A 17,464-nucleotide genomic window follows, 5' to 3' on the forward strand; every position below is an offset into this window, starting at 1 on the left:
GTGACGCCCCCGTTAAAGTGACGCCTTGACCGCACACCGAGAAAATAAAACAGCTTGGGTTTCGACTCCCAATTATTGCTCCAAGCTGACCGCAACTTGACGTCATCGAGCCTTGAGAAGCTTCGACCGGAGCATCGATATTATCGCTTCTGAAATCATCGAATCGGTACAGCTGGTCCGGAAATATCACGGATCGCGCAAAACTGGTGGTATAGGTGGATCCTTACAATCCACAGCTATGCTTCTTCAATCAGCCGCAAGCCGTACAGCGCTGCGATCTTGGTTGAGAACATGGAGCTGGAAATGAAATGGAGGGAGCATATCACGTAAGAGGTAAGAGGTGGTATGACGCTCTCTTATTGGCTGCGCCATCATGGAAGTCTGACTTGTGGTGCCACCTGGCGGTAACTGTTAGTGTCCCTAACCTAGCAGATCACTGATAAACTTGTACAAATTGTATACAATTGGTGTAACTTCTGTATTTTGCTAACCAGGTGGCATCACGGGTGAGACTTCCAATATGGCGCTGAACCGAGTTCCTCTTACGTCTTAAGCCGTCACGTTCCCCAGCCATATCCTTACCTTATGCTTCCTCCACTCTATTCCTAGCTCCATGGTTGAGAGCAATGTAAGGGCCGAAACACATAAAACTCTAAAAGCCATAAACAGAATCCAGTAACCATAGCGCATGCGCTGTTGCAAAAGTCTAGTGAACAGTGCCCGTGCGCTATGGTTTCTGCATTCTGTTTATGGCGTCTGAATTTGCAAACCACAAAAAAATCCATAGTATAACACCAGACCACCGCTGAACCGGTATCAATTAAGCAACAAGTGATCATAGTAAGTTCGCCAGGAGATGAATTAATAAAGTAAGCACTTTTGCTAGATATAAATCAATGTGTTGCAGATAAAAACTATTTGCTGATGTACGATTCGATGCAATTATAAGCACGTATTTGATTAGTTCACTTTTGTAATTATACAGTATTTTGAGGTTAAACTGATTTTGTGTAAAAGTGAAGCAATCAAAGAAATGCTTGTGATTAAATCGAATCGTATATTAGCGAATAGTTTTTATCTATAATACATTTATTCATACGTATCAAAAGTAGTTACTTTTGTATTGATATTAATCCAATTCCTGGCGAAACTGCTATCATTACTTGTTGCTTAATTTCTACCAGCTCAGCGTTCGTCTGGTGTTATGCCACGTGATATGCTTACGGATTTTTGTGAGGGTTGAAAATCCAAACGCCATAAGCACAATGCGGAGATCATAGCTGTTCACCACTGTTCACTGGACTTTTGCAACAGCGCATGCGCTATGGCTTCTGCATTCTGCTTGTGGCTCCTGTAATTTAATGTGCTTTGGCCTTAACATGGCGAAATGAAGCATTTGCTCAATGGGCTCACACGCATGCGCACGATCACTGTCTGGCAAGATAGAAGCGCCACACGTCCGGTGGACAACTTGCGAAGCATGACCGACAGAACGTAAGAGACCCATCCCCACCACCAGAGTTTCGCAACCTATTCGATGTACTTCAGTACGATCGTGGACTAGGGTGATCATGCGGTGACCCAGCAACCGTTGCATTTACATCTTAGGTCAACTGTTCAACGACTTATCGATGCAACTTGTCAGCTGCGGTCCGAGAGAAGCTAGGCTTTCCTATGGTGTTTCAAAATACGCACCAGCGAGACAAGAAGCTGTGAGAAACTGGTTGCAAGCTACCGGGCAACGGTAATTAGGTTACATGATTGGTGGTATGGGATCCCCACAGGCTCATTGTCAGTTAGGGTTTCATGGAATAACTGCTTGTATTGGGGTTAAAATTTGAGGAAAGGAACAGAAATTTTTGAGGTAATCATTTCGGAGAATTTTATCGCGACGATTACAGTCTGTAATCTCTTAATGGGGGGGGGGGGGGGCCGTTAATTGGGTGAAAAAAGACACTTTTTAAAACATTTTTTTTACAATATACAGGCAATGTATTTTACATTAACTGATTACAGTAGTGTAAAGTAACATTTCAAGAATATTTTCTGAGAATTTCAGTGAAAAATATTGAAAACGAAGCAGTTGGCAGAAAATCTCCAAAGTCGTTTAAAAAAAAAAGTTGTTTTGCGGTGACGGTTGTAACCCATCACTGGGTCATCGGAAATCAAAAAATCAAATTGATTTTAGTAGCTTATGAGTTTCCCCACGTAACGCTGTCAAGTTTTTTTTTTTTCTTCAATTTGTTGTTATTTTTTATTTTACATTAACAAATTTGCCAATTTTTTTCGCGAAAATCGCGTTTTTGACTATACAGTATTACCAAAAGTTGAAAAACCAGTAAAAAAAAAAAAAATCATCACGTATCCCGATAATGTATTCTTACCGGAATTTTTTACAATATTACCAGTGTCAAGTGCTTAATAACAGAGCATGCGAAATAAAGTTCACGTCGACATTTTTTTTCAGTATGAAAGTATAAAACTTGAGTAGCTTTTGAGCTTACATCGTGAGGCTTCAATCATGATGCATGCAAGCATTTGTTCGACTTTCTCAAAACTATTCAGACTACAAAAGATTGGGATCAAAGTTTCATCCATTTGCGAATTTTGGCAATGTTTTTTTTTAATGTACGTGCCAACGTCGATTATTACTAATAATTTTTATCGATCGCACTGAGTTATGAATTGGTTAAACACTTCTCATTTTCACGTACACCTGGTTTTTTACTTTATTCGCGTTTGTATGAAACTTTTGAAATTTGATGTTTCGTATAATAATATATTAGACCGAAACTGAGTTTTCTCAATTTCGAGATATCGTGATATCACATTAATAATGCATCACACAATTTCTATAACATTAAATCCGACATGGACTGATATTAACTACGTTGATAAGCTGAACAAATATGTTTGCCGAATTAAGTAGAGGCAAAATGGTAATCTGCAAACAATATATGACAGCTGGTTTAGAGGACACCTACAGATTAATCAAATATTACCTAACCGTAACTAGTTCGAAATTATTCTGCAATCTGTTCAAGCTTGTGGTCGCATTAATAATGAAGAGATAAACCGAAAATTCGTACATGACGTGTAGAAGTAAAATTTATTGCAACTACTCGAATAATCAACGGATTATCGGATGTTTGGTACAGTAAAATATTAACTCACTGTTTGGCTGTGTTTAGCTGTTAAACTGGAATCACATTGTTGAAATAATAATGAAAGGTAAATATCTACAAATTGAGGGATTGATGTAAACTGCACTAAACTGTCGCGGTAAAATTTAAGCATACGATGAAAACGTACGTCGAAAATTTCGATTTTTATAAAATTTATACTAATTTAAAATGGTAAGTGAGAGTACTTGAAAATTTTCAAGAGCGTATACAAAAGTTGTTTTTCTCCAAGATTCTTTATTTACACAGAAAATACACGAGGGTTTCAAATTCCTAGGTATTCGTTATGATAGAAATATTTCATTCGATAAAAAACTTGGCAGAATTTTAATTTTATTTTTTTTTATTTTTTGTTTTATCTGCTTTCGTTCCATCGCGCCGAGGTAGACGGTATGCTTTTCAATAATTAATATACGTGTACTTCCACTGCTTATCTAGACTTTGGAACAAACTAATGCAAAGCTGCCGTCATAAAAAAAAAAACCCCCGTAGAAAAGTCAAACAGAGCGCTTTAATATTATACAACCGTGACGGTGAGTTATCTTACAAACTTTGGTAATTAAGGATGGAAAAATATTTCTGTTACTCCGCAATTTTCGTCGTAATGATATAAACGGAGTATAGCTGCGACGACTCGGTTCTGTTATAATATAAGCCAACGAATTAGCATTTACTTGAGATAAATTCTTGCCGACAAGGCTAAGCTCTCGCTCTGAGATATATTTTGATATTTGGTTAATTTCTGTCGCCGCGCCGCGTCCCTCGCGTTACGCATAAACTTGTATTTTGTTCGCGGGTGTCGCTAAGCTAATCCTCCCGATTGTCCATACACGTAATTCCTTGTCACAGGGCATTATCTCGGGCCCGAAGAATCTGCGAAGCTATTTCGAATCGTGCGATCCGTATTCACGGGTGATAAAACGTCCGCAATTGGGGCTGGAATTGACTGTTTGCGTTAAATTTGAATCAGGGAATCGGACGAAGGCTTCTGGTTACCCTGAAGCAACACCGAAGGATACCGAAGACTTCGGAGGAATATAAATTATTCTCTCTTGGAATAGTGTATGTTAATATGAAAAGTTATATCGTCCGGATTCCGGGGTGGAAACTCATCGTTCGCGATAATGCTTCGAGAGCCGGGTGAAAGAATACATTTTTTTGCAGCTCAATTCACCGCGAAACGTATATTCTGCAGAATTGCATGCGCCAGCATATTAGGACGGAGACGCTGGATATCGAGCCGTTTTTTTTCGAACCTGAATAACTAGAAGATAAATTGAAGCGGAAGAAAATTGGGATGGTTCAACTCCGACGAGTGGGATGTGTTTAAATTGATCCTTCCACTCGATTCGGAGGAGGGTGTGGGTCGAAATACCCGAGACTCCGAATTCAGGTTGATCGCTGGGGCGAATTTCATCGGTCGAAAGGATCAAGGCTCCGGATTGAATGAATTCTCAATGATTCCGGGTAATTGCGACGGATTTGCGTCGGCCGTTTTGACTATTTAATCCAGGAACTTTCAACAATTATAAGCGTTCCGAGTTTTGAACTTACACTGGCGATGCTAGACGTCAGAAATCGTTAACGACTGAAGAAAAGTTAACCAACTTCTGCCAATGACGGAGAACACGGAGAATAGGAAAAAAAATCCTATTATCTAATGGAAATAAATTTGAAGAAATTTTAATGACTAAAAACAATTGGAACATTCGAAATGATGACACTTTGTCCTTTTTTTGTCTGATTAATTTTTATGAAAAACATTCAAGCGTTTGTTCATTCTGATATATCAAAATTGTGTCATCGTAACTTTTCGTTCACATGCTTCGTCCCTGTTCTCCTGAAACTGGATATTGATTTTAATATCTCTATATTTCTACGCGAGCTTTTCCTGACGATAAAGAAAATCTTACGTACGTCACGCAGTCAGCCTGAAATCAGTCGTAATTAAAGACGATCGTCATCAAGACGCGGAGCTCGGTTGTCAAAGAGACGGAATTCATTCGGCCACTTTGCGCCAGTTCAGATGGACCAAAGTGTATCATTGGAGACTCGAAGTACAATTTACAACGAATTAGTAGAGTGCATCAAATTTCGGCTACTAAATACTCTGTGCGTTGGTACCGAAAGCGGTACAGTTTGTAAATCGCTTAAGCTTTCGTCTCTCTTATTAAACAGATTATAAGTGTAGACTGTTCGCTGGAAGAAGTTTCTAATTCTGCGATGGTTAGTTATACTATAACTTTACTATTCTCAATATTTACGGCAGCCGAAAAATTCAACTCCGAGTACGATTTGAAAATCGATTTTTTACAATAAGTCGATGTTAAAGCTTTATCCGACCCAATTACGATAGCAGTAACCGTAAGCTGTAGTATTGCCAACTATAATTGGAATGAATAGTTGCTTGGAATAAAAATTTCTTGTAATCCCAACAACATACACAATGTTTCGTTATTGAAACGGTACTCATTTTGCTATTGTAAAATTTTTTCGTTACCGTAACGAACGAAATTTTTCTTGACTCTTCGCGTTTGGTTTCAAGCTACAAAGCTCTGCCTGTCAACCCGTCGATCGATTCCGGTGTCACCGATTCCTCCGTAATTAAATCCCCTCTTAAACCGCAACTTCCGGCAATCTCGCTCGAAGAATCCACCAAGTTTTTGTGCAAACTGCCAGTGAATGTGTATAAGGAACTCAAATCAAACTTGACGCTTATTGGATCAGAGTTTGTGTGTATGTTTCTCGCGCGAAACTCACTCGCGCTTATCGCTGGTGAAGACGGTAAATGGAAACAGTATGATACTCCAAATTTTGTTTGAGTGAACTTCTGTAGGAAGGAGAAAAACTCTGAAACTCAAAGAATCCATTTTTCAATATTTGAAAATTGATCGCGCATTGCTTTGACCAACTCTTCATCGCTGGTTTAGAATTTATTGTTCTGACGAATATCGGTGTGACTCTACTAGATATTTCATAGAAAATAATACGAGCCTAACTGCACGCGGTAAAACAGTTTCTAAAAAATTTATCTTCTATAACAGGATGAAAACTCGTTACTTTTAATAGTAATGATTTTAGATTAGATATTGAGGATTTTATTTCAGCTCCTCTCATAATTCGTCTCCGTCTTACACTTAATACTTTCTAAATACTGGCCTATTTTTAATTTTTATTTAACTATTTTATTCTCCCGTTTAAATTTGAATTTTCAGCCCATCCAGTGCAAGCATGCAGTACTGCTGTCAATGAATCGCTGGGATTAACGTTGAAAGGAAACGCATCGACATCGAGAGCTCAGATTGGCAAAAAATTGTACTATTCAGGCTTCGAAGCTTCAAAATATGTCTGATTTATAAATTCTTAGAAGTAGATTTCGGTAAAACTTCGAAAAAATTCTTAGCATCAACACTTTTATAACAGAAGATTGAATTTTTTCCAGTACACATACCACCATAATCTAAATCCTGTCGAGATAGTTACGCAATTTCTATAATCCTAAAAATCATTGTGACAATTGACGAAGCAATTGTTGTGAATAATAAAATTCGGTGTAACTACATCTTGTAATTCTAAAAGACGTGATCGAATTAGCTATGAAATTATTACGTCGAGATGAGATCAGGTTTATAATTCCGTTTTCCGAGACCGTTTTCATATTTAATGTAAAGAACGCAAGGAAAAAACGAAATTAAATGTACGCTCGCCTCTTTAATAACAGCGATTTCCGCGCCGATTGTGCGCTCGAATTTTGAATTTTCGGTGTCTGTGAGAAGGATTGAAACGTGGCTGGATAACAAAGTCATAGCCGATTGAACGGAGCCACGATATTAAACTTTTTTCTATCGAAGCTCGAAAGGATAAAAGGAGTTCTGGGATGATGTATAGCGCCACCCGCAGGCGACATCCGGATGTCAATCCGAGTTGAAAAGGTTTTTATTAACGTTTATACCAAGAGCCGCTTCCCTGCCGAGTTGAACCGACGTTGAAGAAAATAGAAATTCTGTTATATCCCTGAATTACCTTTTTAACAAATCTTTTTTCTACTCTTGTATTATCCTTTCATGAAATCGACAATTTCTCCGCGAACGAGTGCCGGCGGGAATTTTAGAGGAAACTTAGAAAAGGCTGCGAGTGCCTGTAACCAAGAATTTCAAAAACGGAGACAAATTGTTTTTTCTTTGCTTATTGCTCGAATGCGTCCACGGAGTTTTTTTAATCATAGTTGCAGCATTTTTAATGCATCGTTCTAATCGGTAAAAATTCGTCAAGTTTTTCGCTTGAAACTCAAACCTAAAAACCCTGATGAAAAGGGTTTCTATGATATTCTTCCAAAACACGGAAAACTGGAAATCATTGTTTTGTTTTTTTTTTACAGGTTTTTTCCAAAAAACAATTATTGGAAAAAATTCCAAACATCCACCATTATCTACAGCAAATTGGAAAACCTATACTATCCCAGAAAGTTGAAACGGAACTCCGTGAGTATTTGTAAAAGAGTGTAAGCTTTTACAAACAAATTATAATAATCGACAGTTTTCCGAGACAAAAGTAAAAAAATCTATCCACTGCAAAAGTGAGAACAAAATGTTGTCAGTTCTTGTAGGATTTCTGGGAAAAGAAATTGTAGCCAACAGTAAGGTCAAAGAAATAATTTATCCTAGAGTTTTCCAAACAAATATCAATTTTTAGGTACGTTCTCATATAAGATAACAAATATCTACGAGCAAGTATGAAATTCTATTCTTCATCCACCGCTAGATGGCGCATCTCTCTCAGAAGAAAAACTTACCCAAGACAAGTTCAATGCCTCTTACGAAAAGCAGCATGGTTCAGATTTCTCACGAAAACTAGCATGTTGCGATTAGTGCAATAAGGATTTCCTAAAGTTAAAACATGTAACATGGTTGCGTCATACAAAATCATTTAAATCATGAGATCTGTGATATATTATGTATACTACGAAAAACGATCGCGAAAAAGCAAGACATTTTACAACTATCCAAGGAAAACTACTAAATTATAAGAAAAATTCTCCTAGAAAACTACGATCGAGTTTCGAATTTCATCAGAAATCTTTGGAACTTCACGATGAAATAATATCACAGGAATTTTTCTCACTAGAAAATACCTTCGATCCTCGTCGCAAGCTTGAAATCAGTTTGCAGAGTAAACAGTCTCAGCCTGGAACCTTGAATCGATTGTATACGACCTCGTTTACGCAGGTTCAAGATTATGTAAATTTATTGCATAATCTGGCGGCAGGTGACGCGGTCACAAGGATTAGGTGAAGTATCCGTGACCAAAGCTCTCTTCCACCGCATCGATTTGAATAAAACTATTTGCCGCGAGCAAGTATCGCAGCCAATTTTCACTCGTTCCAAACGAATATTATTCAACCGATTTCGGATTTGTTATTTGTAATATCGTTGCAAGGAGTTCGCCGTCTCGCGTAAAATCGATTGGCAAAACAATTTCGTAATTACGATACGAAAACCTCGGCCGTGTTCACCAAGTTCTGAAAATTGATGTAGCTTGAATCCTGAATTATAGAATTGTATGAAATGTTTTTATACGCATAGCTTGCGAATGGTTATTCTTCGGAATAATTTCCGGTCGATCCTTTCGGCCTGATTGAATTACGCGAAAAAATTTGGGGAAAAACTTGAAGTGAGAAAAATCGATCCTTGGATTTGACACGAAGTGCCCCGAGTTTACCTACGTACATTTTTTTCCCACCAACAGCAAAACGTGCCCCGATAAACGGAGAGCATACGTTGCGGAAAAAAATTGCGGTCGCTGGTTAGAGTGAGTTTGAGGCGTCTCGCATCCTCGGGAATACATGTAAGTCTGCCCAAGTAGGGTAGTTTGCCAATTCTCAGAACCAAGCCAAGGGTCGGCACGATGCTGGCATACGACTCCCGGTAATCGAGCTTCGTCCATCCCTTGACCAGCCGTAACACTGACTTTGTACAACCGTCGTTGTGAGATGTTCGGCCATTTTTCTCTGCCAATTTGAGCAGGTTTAACAAACCCTTTCATCATTTTTATTTGTTTTATTGCGAAATGTATAATACCGAAATTACAAGAAATGAAAGCTCAGATATCGATTGATAAAAATTTAGTACACGGTAGTTAGAATTTACTCTACGATAGCTCGTTTTATTCAAAAGACTAGTTTCTGCGAACTTAGGAAAACAGACGTTTATCTTTTTTCTTCATCAGTCCATTCAACATTATCAACGATATCGTCGAAATGTTGTCAAATTAAGGATTTACTGTATTTAAAAAAACTCATGTCACTGAATTTTATATCGTTCTACTTCGATTCCTTAATATTTATAACGGTGACATATTTTTGAATGCTTTTGGTACTTGACAGAAATGATCATTTTTCCATTAAGTGTATTCGAGAGATTCGTAATATACGTACTGGAAATTTTAGCACAAGGTGTGTACTACCTGTTCTAACAATAAGATTGAAGGAGTATTCTGGTCCAGAAATTTCGAGAAAACGATTAATTTTTTATGCTTACTTGCGTATTATTATAGATTTATCTTACAATATTATTTTGGCCCAAAGCCAACACTAAATTTTTAAAAATTGAGAAAGTTATGAGAACTTGAGGGAAACAATGTAATTCCGCTCAGTGTGCACCTCAATAGATTTATTGGTCCAACTGAAGTTCTTCAAACTTCGATAAAAATCCGATGATGAAATCATGTTTATTTATTCTTATATCAAGCGCGAAAAAACGCTCGAAATCCAGACCTCTATACCAGAATACCCCCGTAATTTTGAACAACTTATTCTTTGTCTGAAACAACATCAACAATACCAATTTAAGACCGAATATCTGAAATTCATTTTTACCAAACAGTCTTTTTAAATTTTCTTGATCGCGTTGTTTTTTTAATTTTCGTCGTCGTAAAAATAGTGGATTGAAAATTTCGTTACCAAAACCATTACGTGCGGTAGTTAACAGTTACTTGCACGTCTTTTTTTTTTTTATTCGTTTTCGTTTACGTAGAGAGTACTAGAGAGTAAGGGAATGATAAAAGGATAATACCCAAAGAGATATATGCCTGCATTCTGCATTGCAGTGTGCGCCAAAGTCGTTCATCAAGTGGAATTATCCGCACCGCCTTGTTCTCGTGCCACAGTTCGTGGCTTTTATAGAACTAAAAACGTGGCAATTGCTAGTTTTTACTTTTTCGCGAACTTGAACCTTACGAAAATTCACTTATTTTCATACTCAACGACACGGATTAAATTACGAATATAAAGATACTGGCAAGAACCTTATAACGTAATTTCTGCATTGAGAGAAAATATACTCGCAAAAGGATTGCGATTCGATTAAAGTTTTCACGTTTTTCTTCAAAATTTTATTGCCACTGAGTGAAAATGAGCACGATATAATTTATTCTAAACTGGCAATTGTATTTTTAATGTAAAATTATCGTTCCAGAATGAATTTCGATCGTTTAGTAAGTTTTAATTTACGAGTAAAATGGCGCGTGAAGTTTTTTTTTTTATCATGCTTCTAGTGAATTTTAGGTTTGTGTGGTAGAAGCTTCCGTGATTCGAAATTTGATTTAATTCGAGAAGAATTAGATTTCGAGCGTACATCGATGACGCTCGATTGCAGTATGTACCAAAATGAAATTTGAAATCCTCGAATAATTCATCCTCATGGCTCTTCCCATAAAGCATTTATAGGTGGAAATAGATGCTCCAATTAAAACGCAGTTAAAGCGAGTAATTGCTATGATTAAAAACCCATTATTTTCGACGAAAATATATGTATGTAGTGCAGGGGGAATTGATATTGCAAAAGCTGATTAGAATCCGATAAACTCAATATCGTGCAAGCTTTAATCGTACACGAGTTATGAAAAATGAAAACTATTCAAGCCATCGAATCGTCGAATATGGCCCTGGAAAAATAATAACCGTATAAATCAAAATTTCCATTTTTGCAATGGTTACTATCTTCATTTCTTATTATTGGCGAGAAATGTAACTGGGTGAAAATTTAAAATCAGTTTTGCAGCTGTAAAAAAATTTTTATAATACCTATTACTATTCTTTTCAAGTATGTTCACTCGAACTTTTAATGGTTCATTATTATTCGATGCTGGTTGAGTAAAGTGGTTCGAGAATTTTTTTTTTTTTGTTCTTACCCTCTCAATTGTTAGTATTTGATGGTGAAAAGATGTTCCGGAAAGATGAGCCAGGCATTCGCTCATTTGATTTTTGTTTCCCATTCATTTAACATGGGGAAATTTTACTTTTCCTTAAAAGTTAATGTACTCGTAAACTGTTGTATATTTATCAAATTCATGCATAGATCGTTGAAGCTGATTCCTTCAGCTTTCAAAACCTTCATAGCAAAGCACAGTTATCTTAATTGGAACGCACGTTACAGTCATCTGAAAACGACCAATTTTCACCGAAAAAGAGAAAACCGGTAGTGTTTTAATGATGACAACTATGTTTTGTTACAGAAGTTTCGAAAGCTGGAACAATCAGCTTCAAGGAGTTATCCATGAATTTGAAAAACATTAAACGGTTCACGAGAATTTTAACTTTTGACAAAAAGTGAAATTTTCCAATGTTGAATGAATGGGAAATAAAAAGCAAATAAGCGATATTTTAGACTTGATATGGAGAACTAATTTTTTTGGGAGGATCTTTTTTCTAACAAACACTAACATTTCAGGCGGTAAAGGCGAAATGAAAATAAAAACATTCTCTGGAACGACCATCTGGTACGTAAAAATTCAAAAGGTGTTCGAAAACAAAATTTTTATTTTAAACGCGCAATAAAATTTCTGTGGAGCATTTTAAATAACATATCTCAGTCAAATATGAGCTCTAATATTAATTTTTTTTTTTCTTTCGAACTCCCTGATGGTACAGCAATGAATCGATGATCAGGTCATGTTATCTAACTAAAAAAAATGTAGTAAACTGAACAAAGCGATTCGGTGTTGCTCGTTTAATTACACACGAGTAAAACGCAAACTAACAACAAATTATAAACTTCGACCTATCGAAGCCGATAACCTGAACACCGTAGGTAATCGATGAAACGCGTTGTTTTCTTGTTGAAAGAGGGTAGACATGTTTAAGAAAGAGGGTTTTATGCTGTAGCCGACGCGATTATATCGCAAGTCGCAAGAAAGTAAGAATTGAGGTGGGCGGTGAGCGCAGATTGGCAATTTCGTGGGTGTAAAACAGTGTTTGAAGTTGGTGGGCGTCGAGTCTTCGGGCTCCGGGCCAAAACCGACGAAAGTTCGACTCGTATCTGCTCTTGACCCGAATCCGTGTAATCACATTTTCACCTGTGCGGTCTTTCGTATCCGTGTGATGTGATAACGAAATTACCGAAAAAAGCTCTCAGCAAGTGGCGTGGAGAATAGCTCCGAAGATTCGGAAGCGTTTGTCGAACCAATTAGAGGACACAAACATTGGCGCTTTTCTCTTGCTGTAACTTAATTCCCAAGTTTGCCAGGTAAATTGTTACCCAGGGCGTATTGCAACGCCTTCAACGTGAGCTGTGCGATCCTAAGAAACGCCTGACACGGGTCGTTTGAACGCGGATTAACCGAAAGTTCTGGCACTTCAGAAGGCGTATAAAGTCGGTTCAGCGTACGAATCCCGATAACGACATCATACAGACATTTTTAGCCACTTCACAGCTCGGACACGCACCCTTTTTACCGATTATCGATACTGTAGTAACGTAGAGCACAATGCAGAATATATTTTACCGATGATCGATAAAGTCGACCAGAGTGGGGATTATTCTGACCCAGAAAAAAGGGTTTGTGTTTCAACTGTGAAGTAGCTAAAAAATGTCGGTAAGATGTCGGTAATGGGATCTGTACGCAGAACCGACCCTGTACACCTATTCACTTCTGGTTTTTTTTGTGCAAAAGTGTTCCCTGAGGTCTGAATATTGAAACAGTGCTTTTTTTTTCTCTCCACTCGGATAACGAGCTATTCTAATTTCGGTGCCAAATTTTGAAAATTGAATCGTCTTTTGAAGATCTAAAGGGTGAGTTGTTTTTTTTAATTTTCTACTGATCGATGCCAGTTTTCTGGTGTTATTCAATGTCCTAGATTAATTTTCCATCCAAAAATTTATTAACACTCCACCAGGAAAAGAATTTTCTTCAAAATACTCGTTATTCAATATGGAAAAAAAAAATTCTCAATACTTAGCCCTCGCGGAATACCTTTGCAAATAAAAAAAAAAAAAAACAGGACTGCCAGAACTTTCAGATTAGCCCGCGTTTAAACGACCCGTGCTGAACACCTTGAACAGCTCCTCGAGCTGGTTGCCAGTTGTGAAAATAGCGATACTTATTATTGATTTTATTACGAGATGCTCGTACCGCGAGTAGGTATCGACTTATCATATTCGTTATATGTGAGAGATTTTTTTGGAAAATACGTAAATAGAAAGAACTTCAACTAAAGACAGAAGTTTAGATACAATCGATGCGATGCTTCATTGCAATTGCTTTAAAGTGGTTCAAATGATGGAGCAGATCTGTTTCATTGCATTTAAATATTTGATCTTGTTCCTCAAATACACTGAAACAGGTTTTTATTTGTTAATTTCACTGACCAAGTTAAATATCTAATTTTGGGACATTGCACCGATGTATGTTATGATCATCAAATAGCAATATCGAATTAATTTCCTAGAAAAAAGGAAAATCTTGTTCCTTCACTTTGTAGAAAATAGTTTTCTGAATAAAATGAACCATCGCAAAGTTAAATCTGCTAAAATTTTCGTAATGTTAAAGCGATTGAAAATGAAGCATCGATGTATGAGCTTTTGTTTGTAATTCTAAGATTTATTATTTTCGTATTCTTAAAGACATCTTCGTAGCTTGCGAGTATAATAAATGAATTATTCATTACTCAGTGTATGACTGATGCAAGATAAAGTGAATAGAAATTGTCGGTTTTTGGTGGACTAAATTTTCCAAGATTTGAGTGTAAAATTTAATCACAGAGATTACTGTATGTGGTATGCAAATCGGTCAAACCATATCGTGGCGAACCTTATTTGAGCCAATTTTATCTGGGTGATAATTCATTTCAGCAGTATTTGGATCAAAATATATAAACAAAGGATTTCGAACATGCGACTGATTTCATTACAAATTCAAAAATCGCAAACTGTAATACTAACAATTTTCGAGAAAATATTGTTAAACTCATATTTTTTCAAATGTGCATCCTTCGTCCAACTTTTGTGAATATCAGCTCGTTTAATTTGATCGAGTAACATTTATAATTTTGATTCGAAAACCGCAAGCCCAGCACAACTGCGTCTGCAAAGATTGTAATGAGCGGCGCGAAAGTTTGTAATAAAATTTTCACAATTACCGTTTGACTTAATTATGAGTTCTTTCTTGTCTTTGTGGGTGAGACGCGCGAGAAATATGTACCTACATATACATGTATACACAGCTGTATATATATCAAGATTTATTTGTCCCAGGTATAAAGCCAGTTAATTTAACGCAACGAAATGAGTCAAAAAGAAGATTCAGAGCAGGAGGCGCTCGGAGGAGACCAAGGAGTCTTAATTGCTCATATTAATCTTAATTTCTGCTGTATAATTTCGTATTTTATTCCAGAGATCGCGAGGTAGTGAATCCTCTTTTGTATCCGTGGCTATATATCTATGTTCACGGGAAATACACGTGCGAATAACCGTTTTATTACCTGCCTCCCCCATTGTTGCAGGTACAAAATAATTATCCTTCAAAATTTACAGAGTTCTTTCAAATTTATAAATTAAGTAATTAATCCATCGGCGACATCATCCCGCTATACTTAATTGTTTACTACCGATCAAAAAATTTATTTCTGACATAAAATGACGAACTGTGATATACACCGGGACAATCTCTTGAAATTTGAAAATCAACTGCGCATGCGCCAAATAATTCAATCTCATTGGTCGGCGAAATCTTCCTGCAGCGATATCCTCGTCTACGATTCAGGCGGGCCAACGTACACAAAATGTGTGCTTTTGAATTTTCAAAGAGCATAATCAGTAAATTTCGACCGTTCTTTGAAGAATCAACTTTTCGACCCGATAACAAATGCTTCCTAAACCTTTCAGAGTCGCTAGCACAATTATTTGAGATTCTAACCTCGAAAATTCGTATCAACTACATCGCCGCCAGAAACAGAGTTTGACAGCTGAAACTCGGGATGGCCAGCCTGCACGAACAGCCGATGAAACTCGCGCATGCGCAGTTCATTTTCAAGTTTCAAGAGATTGTCCCGGTATATTATGTATTGAGCTTTCACCATTCCAGATCGATAATGTTGCAGTCCGAGATCACTGATAAATTGTCTTTATGTATACTTGGAATTAATCAAGATTATTGCACATGGGTTAACATCAAGAAACACCGTGCTCATAAATGTAAATTGAAAAAAAAAACAAGTGGTGAAAAATCATTTTGGATGAAGGTAAAAATGCAGAAAGATCATAAAATCGAACGGTCACAATACCGATTTTTTACAGACGTGAAAATCGGTTTCACAACGTCTCAACGTATACAAATGTAAGAAATTGAAAAATCCAGAAATATCAAAGTACAGAAAATCAAAATATAGTATCGTAATAATAAATAAGAATGTATCGCAATTTTGATAATTGTACGTTTTGGTTTTCTCTTTCTACATTTTACAAACGGTCCAATATAGATTTCCTTCTTGAGAAGGAAAGAAGATCGCCTTCTTGAGAAGTAATATTTTTCACCATACCGACCTACTTTTTACATCCGTATTTAAATTTCGAGAAGTGATGAACACGTCGGCTTAAGTAGTCGGAGAGAAGATCACTTTTTTCACCATGATTTGCATAGTAGAATATTTCACGCTGATGGGAACAATGTCCTGATGAATTTACCCCGCATTGCGACAGTGGCGGTTTTCATATTATGCAGCGTCGGAAGTTCAAGACGATGAAAGAGAGTGTTACCGAGAATTGCCTCGAGGATTCAGTTAAACTGAAAGAACGAACGGTCCAACTTACTTTTATTGCATTTCTCATCCCGAGTCTATAAAAATGAGTCTTTATCCGTATTGAAACACCGTTCCATACTCAAACGATTTAATCGTGCGTTGAGCAGAATCCCGGATTCATGAGAGCTGTGCACGCAGACAGTGTTGCCAACTTGGTAGTTTTCCCGCTAAATCTGGTGGTTTCAAAAGATCCTTGGTGAGAATATTTACTATTTTAACGGTTGGCAGGAAATTTGGGGATTTTTAAAGCAATTTGGCTTTTTTAGTGGGAAATATTCTGGTTTTTGACATTTCATATTTTTGATGGTTTCATTTTTTTGTAACTGATTGATTTTCACACAATTTTTTCTCCTCTGAAAATTCAAATGAACAAAAATGGAACCATCACAAACGTAAATACGTTATACCCACAGTCAAATATGAAACCCAATAATATTAAACTAAAATCAGATATGAACCCAAATCACGAGTCAAATATGATCTCAAATAAACAAACCCAACAGCCAGATATAACCCCAAATGAACAAACCTCAAACAGACCACACAAAAACTCGAATGCATGAAAAATTATTTGTCAATTTCACATACAGGTTTCCAAATTTGAAATCACAATTTTTCTTTATTATAAAATACAAACAAATGAAATTGGTTTTGCTCGTATGCTCGTTTCGTCTTTGTTAGGTTTTATGTACGTCTTTTGATTGATTTATCGGGTTCGGTTTTTAAAGAGTGGTGTTCGTTTTTTTATTTTTTTTTTTTTGTTTTTTGATGGATAGCGTGGCTAGTTCAATAATTTTTGTTGGGAAATAGTGCAAACGAGTCTAGGGTTTTTGGCGGGATTTGACAAAGTCCCTAGCGGGATTACGACAATCCGAGTTGGCAACACTGCACACAAAGTACTTGTAAAACTCCGTTTGAAAGATGGGTAATTGCAAAGTCGAGGGGTCAAAGAAGGGCGGAGAATTCCAGGAGTTAATAATTGCCATCACGGTTACCCGCGTTAAGGTTATTCAGAAAATCGTGGGAGTGTAATTCGGGGGAAAATCGTACATCAGACGAAACGGGAATAAGAGGGGGGAAAGAAATGGGACAGAATAGGTGCGGCTATATCCAAAAGCCAGTGCCGCAGGCCATCCAAGCCAATAGATCACGGCCCAAGTGCACTAAATGTCTCTTTACCGGGCACCTCGGTTATTATGCGGCAAACTGC

The sequence above is a fragment of the Neodiprion virginianus genome, chromosome 3, assembly GCF_021901495.1.
Source record: "Neodiprion virginianus isolate iyNeoVirg1 chromosome 3, iyNeoVirg1.1, whole genome shotgun sequence".
Classification (NCBI taxonomy): Eukaryota; Metazoa; Arthropoda; class Insecta; order Hymenoptera; family Diprionidae; genus Neodiprion; species Neodiprion virginianus.